The sequence below is a fragment of the Pristiophorus japonicus genome, chromosome 9, assembly GCF_044704955.1.
Source record: "Pristiophorus japonicus isolate sPriJap1 chromosome 9, sPriJap1.hap1, whole genome shotgun sequence".
Lineage (NCBI taxonomy): Eukaryota > Metazoa > Chordata > Chondrichthyes > Pristiophoridae > Pristiophorus > Pristiophorus japonicus.
In genome coordinates, this window is record NC_091985.1 from 205,706,055 (window position 1) to 205,712,054 (window position 6,000).

At 48.2% G+C, this 6,000-nt stretch overlaps 1 pseudogene; it reads left to right on the top strand.

Moving 5' to 3' along the window:
- The window catches only part of LOC139274081 (zinc finger protein 420-like), a 44,530-nt pseudogene extending 39,186 nt beyond the window's left edge, over nucleotides 1–5,344 (top strand).
- The last annotated feature ends 656 nt before the right edge of the window (nucleotides 5,345–6,000 follow it).

Sequence of the window (6,000 nt, forward strand, 5' to 3'; positions counted from 1 at the left end):
ACTTTATTATAAACATATACATTCATTACAACTTTATTTTTATATTCTCTCCATCACCTGTCCATATCATAACTAATAGTGTTCTCCTATTATTATTCTCAGAGCAAAATACTTCACCAAGCCAGAATAAATGTGATCTTTCCTCCACCCGGAACACAAGGAACAGTGCAGGCAGCTCCTTCTCACACTCAGTAAGTACATTATCACTCACAGAGCGCAGAGACACAGAACTGACCTCAATCATATTGTCACAGGCAGCAGAAGCTGTCAGTCCCACAGTAATCCAAATTTCCAGAGTTATGTTATGAATCCCAGTCACTTGGAGCAGTACAATAATGTGTTGTTTCAAAGTCCAATCATATTGCACTGAACGGCAGATCCAATTTCACTCCCTTACTCACACACATGAACAGATAGACTCTGACACAATGTCAATCCATATTGATGTCTGTACAATGACTCTCAAACCCAACAGCTAACATACAAGAGAAGAGAAATGGACGAAATGGATTGAACCAAAACTCCTCCTGAGACAGTCATCAATAATCGCAAACTATCATCCGCCTACAGCAGGTGGAGAAGGAACTAAATCCAACAGTCACACAGAGCAAGAATAGCTCAGTACAAGAGACTATCAATTACATAATGAATCTCACATTCACACACATCACCAGTCTAACAGATACATAATCAATCCCACACTCTCACATATCACCAGTCTAACAGATACATAATCAATCCCACACTCACACACAGTACCAGAGACTGAGAGAAACATAATGATACACTCAGACACATTGAATGACAGATTGAGAGAGAATCACAATCACCTCCAGTACCTGAGATTGACTGACTGACTGATAGTGAAACCCACATTCCCATACCAGGCCCTTACAGCTACAGACAAATACTCACACTCACATTCCAGAGACCGATAGATAGAGTAATACCCACACTCATATTCCAGAGACCGATAGATACAGAATAAAACCCACATTCACAGATCAGAAAATGACAGGGACTGTGTAAATCTGACACTCACATACCAGAGAATGTAAGACACAGAATGAAACCCACACTCACTTACCAGTAATTGACAGGTACAGAGTGAAAACCTCTCTTCCATACCATAAACTTACAGGTATAAAGGAAAAGCCACACTCGCTAACCAGAGACTGACAGATACAGAATAAATACTACACTCACTGGTGGGCATAGTCTACAGGCCCCCGAACAGTAGCTACACTGTTGGATGGAGTATAAATCAAGAAATAATGGAGGCTTGTAAAAAAGGAACGAGAATAATCATGGGCAATTTTAATCTTCATATTGATTGAACAAATCAAATAGGCCAAGGTAGCCTTGAGGAAGAGTTAATCGTATGTATCCGGGATAGTTTCCTTGAACAGTACGTTGCGGAACCAACTAGGGAGCAGGCTTAGATCTGGTACTGTGTAATGAGAACATAAAAACATAAGAAATAGGAGCAGGAGTAGGCCATTTGGCCCCTCGACCCTGCTCCGCCATTTAGTAAGCACATGTCTGATCTGATCATAGACTCACCTCCACTTCCCTGCCCGCTCCTCATAACCCTTTATTCCCTTATCGCTCAAATATCTGTCCATCTCCGCCTTAAATATATTAAATGGCCCAGTCGCCACAGCTCCCTGGGGCAGAGAATTCCACAGATCTACAACCACATGAGAGAATAAATTCCTCCTCATTTCAGTTTTAAATGGGCAACCCCTTATTCTGAGACTATGTCCCAAAGTTCTAGTTTCCCCTATGAGTGGAAATAGCCTCATTGCATCCACCTTGTCGAACCCCCTCATTATCTTTTATGTTTCAATAAGACCCGCCTCTCATTCTTCTGAACTCCAATGAGTATAGGCCGAACCTACTCAACCTCTCTTCATAAGTCAACCTCCTCATCTCCGGAATCAACCAAGTGAACCTTCTCCGAACAGCCTCTAATTCAAGTATATTCTTCCTTAAATACGGAGTCCAAAACTGTACGCAGCACTCCAGGTGTGGTCTCAACAATACCCAGTACAGTTATAGCAGGACTTCTTTGCTTTTATACTCCATCCCCCTTTGCAATAAACACCAACGTTCCATTTGCCTTCCTGATTACTTGCTGTACCTGCATACTAAGTTTTTGTGTTTCATGCACAAGGACACGCAGGTCCCTCTGTACTGCAGCACTTTGCAATTTTTCTCCATTTAAATAATCTGCTTTTTTATTATTTTGCCAAAGTGGACAACCTCACACTCTCCCACATTATATTTGGGACGGACTCCACTTGGAACGTGCTGAGGCTAGGGTCCTGGTGAATCGAATAACTAGGTTTGCTGAGAGAGCTTTAACTAATCAGTTGTGGGGGTGGAGGTTTCAGGTGAGCAGAAACCTAAAAGCTCAAAGAACAAGATGAAGGCAATAGAGCAGGGTAGCATTGGGGGAAACAAAAACCAAAGCATGACAGGAAAGGACATAAGAGTGTATCCGAAACTGGGCCATAGCAGGAGAAAAACCATGCTGACGCTGCTTGATTGAATTATGCTTTTTCAAATGTTGTGCTACAGATGTTAGGCTAACTGGTCTTCTGACTCTGTTGTGAAGCACCTTGGGATGTTGTACTACATTAAAGGTGCTATATAAATAAAAGTTTATTTAATAATAATGGAAAGCTGCAGGTTTGTGCGCTGCCACCAAGATTCATCGAGATGTAGAGTGCATGTGTGGCCATCTTTGCAGGGGAGCAAAGTGTGGGCAGGGCTACAGGGTCCCAGTGAACCCAGCCAGGGTCAGCACCTTCAGGTGAGGGAGAGGGGAACCAGTGAGTGTAGAACTGAACCCAGCCAGAGTCAGCACCTTCAGGGGAGGGAGAGGGGAACCAGTGAGTGTGGAACTGAACCCAGCCAGAGTCAGTACCTTCAGGGGAGGGAGAGGGGAACCAGTGAGTGTAGAACTGAACCCAGCCAGAGTCAGCACCTTCAGGGGAGGAGAAGGAGGGGAACCAGTGAGTGTAGAACTGAACCCAGCCAGAGTCAGCACCTTCAGGGGAGGGAGAGGGGAACCAGTGAGTGCAGAACTGAACCCAGCCAGAGTCAGCACCTTCAGGGGAGGGAGCGGGAAACCAGTGAGTGTCGAACTGAACCCAGCCAGAGTCAGCGCCTTCAGGGGAGGGAGAGGGGAACCAGTGAGTGTAGCACTGAACCCAGCCAGAGTCAGCACCTTCAGGGGAGGGAGAGGGGAACCAGTGAGTGTAGAACTGAACCCAGCCAGAGTCAGCACCTTCAGGAAAGGAGAAAGCGGTGAACCGGAGAGTTTAGAACCCTGACAAAGTAGATGGTGAAAACTGGGAGTGGAGGACAAGCTGTCTTCAGACGTGCGATGTGTTTGAATTTCAGCACAGGGAGGACGGAGAGTGTATGGGATAGGGGATTTACAGCTTTGGAGGAACAAGAGAGGCAAGAATGTTTCATAGAATCTAGAATTGTCTGTTCTGAATTTCTGTCCTGTAATTGCAGTAATGGTTTTTGTAAACTCCTTTTCCATGGTATTAGAAGGGAAGGATTTGCAGACGGGAAACTCAAACCAAACTTCGCATCAAGTTCTGACTGAATCACTCGATTCCTCAGGACCTGAATATCATCGGCCTTTGAATGTGGAAGGAGAAATGTTTGTCTGTTCTGTCTGTGAGAACAGATTTCAAACATCAGTGTGATTGGAAAAGCACCGAGACACACACAGCCGAGTGAGAGTGTTCCAGTGCACTGACTGTGGAAAGAGCTTCAACCAGTTACACAGCCTGAAAAAACATCGCACCATTCACAGCGGGGAAAAACTGTATACGTGTTCTGTGTGTGGACGAGGCTTCAACTGATCATCCAACCTGGAGAGACACCCGCACCACGGAGAAACCGTGGGAATGTGGGGACTGTGGGAAGAGATTAATTTGCCCGTCTGATCTGGAAGTTCATCGGCGCAGTCACACTGGGGAGAGGCCATTCACCTGCTCAGTGTGTGGGAAAGGATTCACTACCTCATCCGACCTGCTGGTACACCAGCGAGTTCACACTGGGGAGAGACCATTCACCTGCCCTGAGTGTGGGAAGGGATTCATTCGGTCATCCTTCTTGCTGGTACACCAGCGAGTTCACACCGGGGAGAGGCCGTTCACCTGCTCCATTTGTGGGAAGAGATTCACTCAGTTATCCCACCTGCTGAGACACCAGCGAGTTCACACTGGGGAGAGACCGTTCATCTGCTCTGAGTGTGGGAAGGGCTTCACTCAGTTATCCAACCTGTTGACACACCAGCGAGTACACACTGGGAAGAGATCATTCATCTGCTCTGAGTGTGGGAAGGGCTTCACTCAGTCATCCTACCTGCTGATACACCAGCGAGTTCACACTGGGGAGAGGCCATTCACCTGCTCTGAGTGTGGGAAGGGATTCACTGTGTCATCCCGCCTGCTGAGACACCAGCGAGTTCACACTGGAGAGAGGCCATTCACCTGCTCCGTGTGTGGGAAGGGATTCACTCAATCATCCAACCTGCTGAGACACCAGCGAGTTCACAAGTGACTGCAGTGTTTGGATTCTGCTGTTATCCCAGACTGAATCGTGTCCATTCTGACAATTGGGGTTTCTTTCTGCTGATACTGATTACCCCTATAACTGGGCTGGAGTTTAATATTCTGGATATTTGACCAATTAATCAATGGGAAATGGGTCAGATAAAAATAATGCTGATTGTGTTTGCATCCTGTTTAACTGTTTAAACAGCTTTCTTCAAATACTGAAAGCTGCAACAAATGGAGCTAAACTTTGTTGAACAATTGATGATAAAATGAATTGAATCTGCTGGTTGGTTTTGAATTTCTCTGGGATGGAGCTGGACATGATGTGCCTTGAAATACCGCCGGTGTCCAGTAGATGACGCTGTCCCTCCAATTAACCTCGACTGAGAGGAGCGTGACTGCCCCCTAGAGCAGGAGGAATGACGGCAGCTCAGCGTCAGACACTGAACATACTGCACCCCCACAGTAACATCACACACTGCCCCCCTCCCTGGGGCAGCTCAGAGTCAGACACTGATCTCACTCTCCCCACAGGGACATCACACACTGCCCCCTCCCTGGGGCAGCTCAGAGTCAGACACTGAACATACTGCACCCCCACAGTAACATCACACACTGCCCCCCTCCCTGGGGCAGCTCAGGATCAGACACTGATCTCACTCTCCCCACAGGGACATCACACACTGCCCCCTCCCTGGGGCAGCTCAGGATCGGACACTGAACATACTGCATCCCACAGGGACATCACACACTGCCCCCTCCCTGGGGCAGCTCAGGACCAGACACTGAACATACTGCATCCCACAGGGACATCACACACTGCCCCTTCCCTGGGGCAGCTCAGCGTCAGACACTGAACATACTGCACCCCCACAGTAACATCACACACTGCCCCCCTCCCTGGGGCAGCTCAGAGTCAGACACTGATCTCACTCTCCCCACAGTAACATCACACACTGCCCCCTCCCTGGGGCAGCTCAGAGTCAGACACTGATCTCACTCTCCCCACAGGGACATCACACACTGCCCCCTCCCTGGGGCAGCTCAGAGTCAGACACTGAACATACTGCACCCCCACAGTAACATCACACACTGCCCCCCTCCCTGGGGCAGCTCAGGATCAGACACTGATCTCACTCTCCCCACAGGGACATCACACACTGCCCCCTCCCTGGGGCAGCTCAGGATCGGACACTGAACATACTGCATCCCACAGGGACATCACACACTGCCCCCTCCCTGGGGCAGCTCAGGATCAGACACTGAACATACTGCATCCCACAGGGACATCACACACTGCCCCTTCCCTGGGGCAGCTCAGCGTCAGACACTGAACATACTGCACCCCCACAGTAACATCACACACTGCCCCCCTCCCTGGGGCAGCTCAGAGTCAGACACTGATCTCACTCTC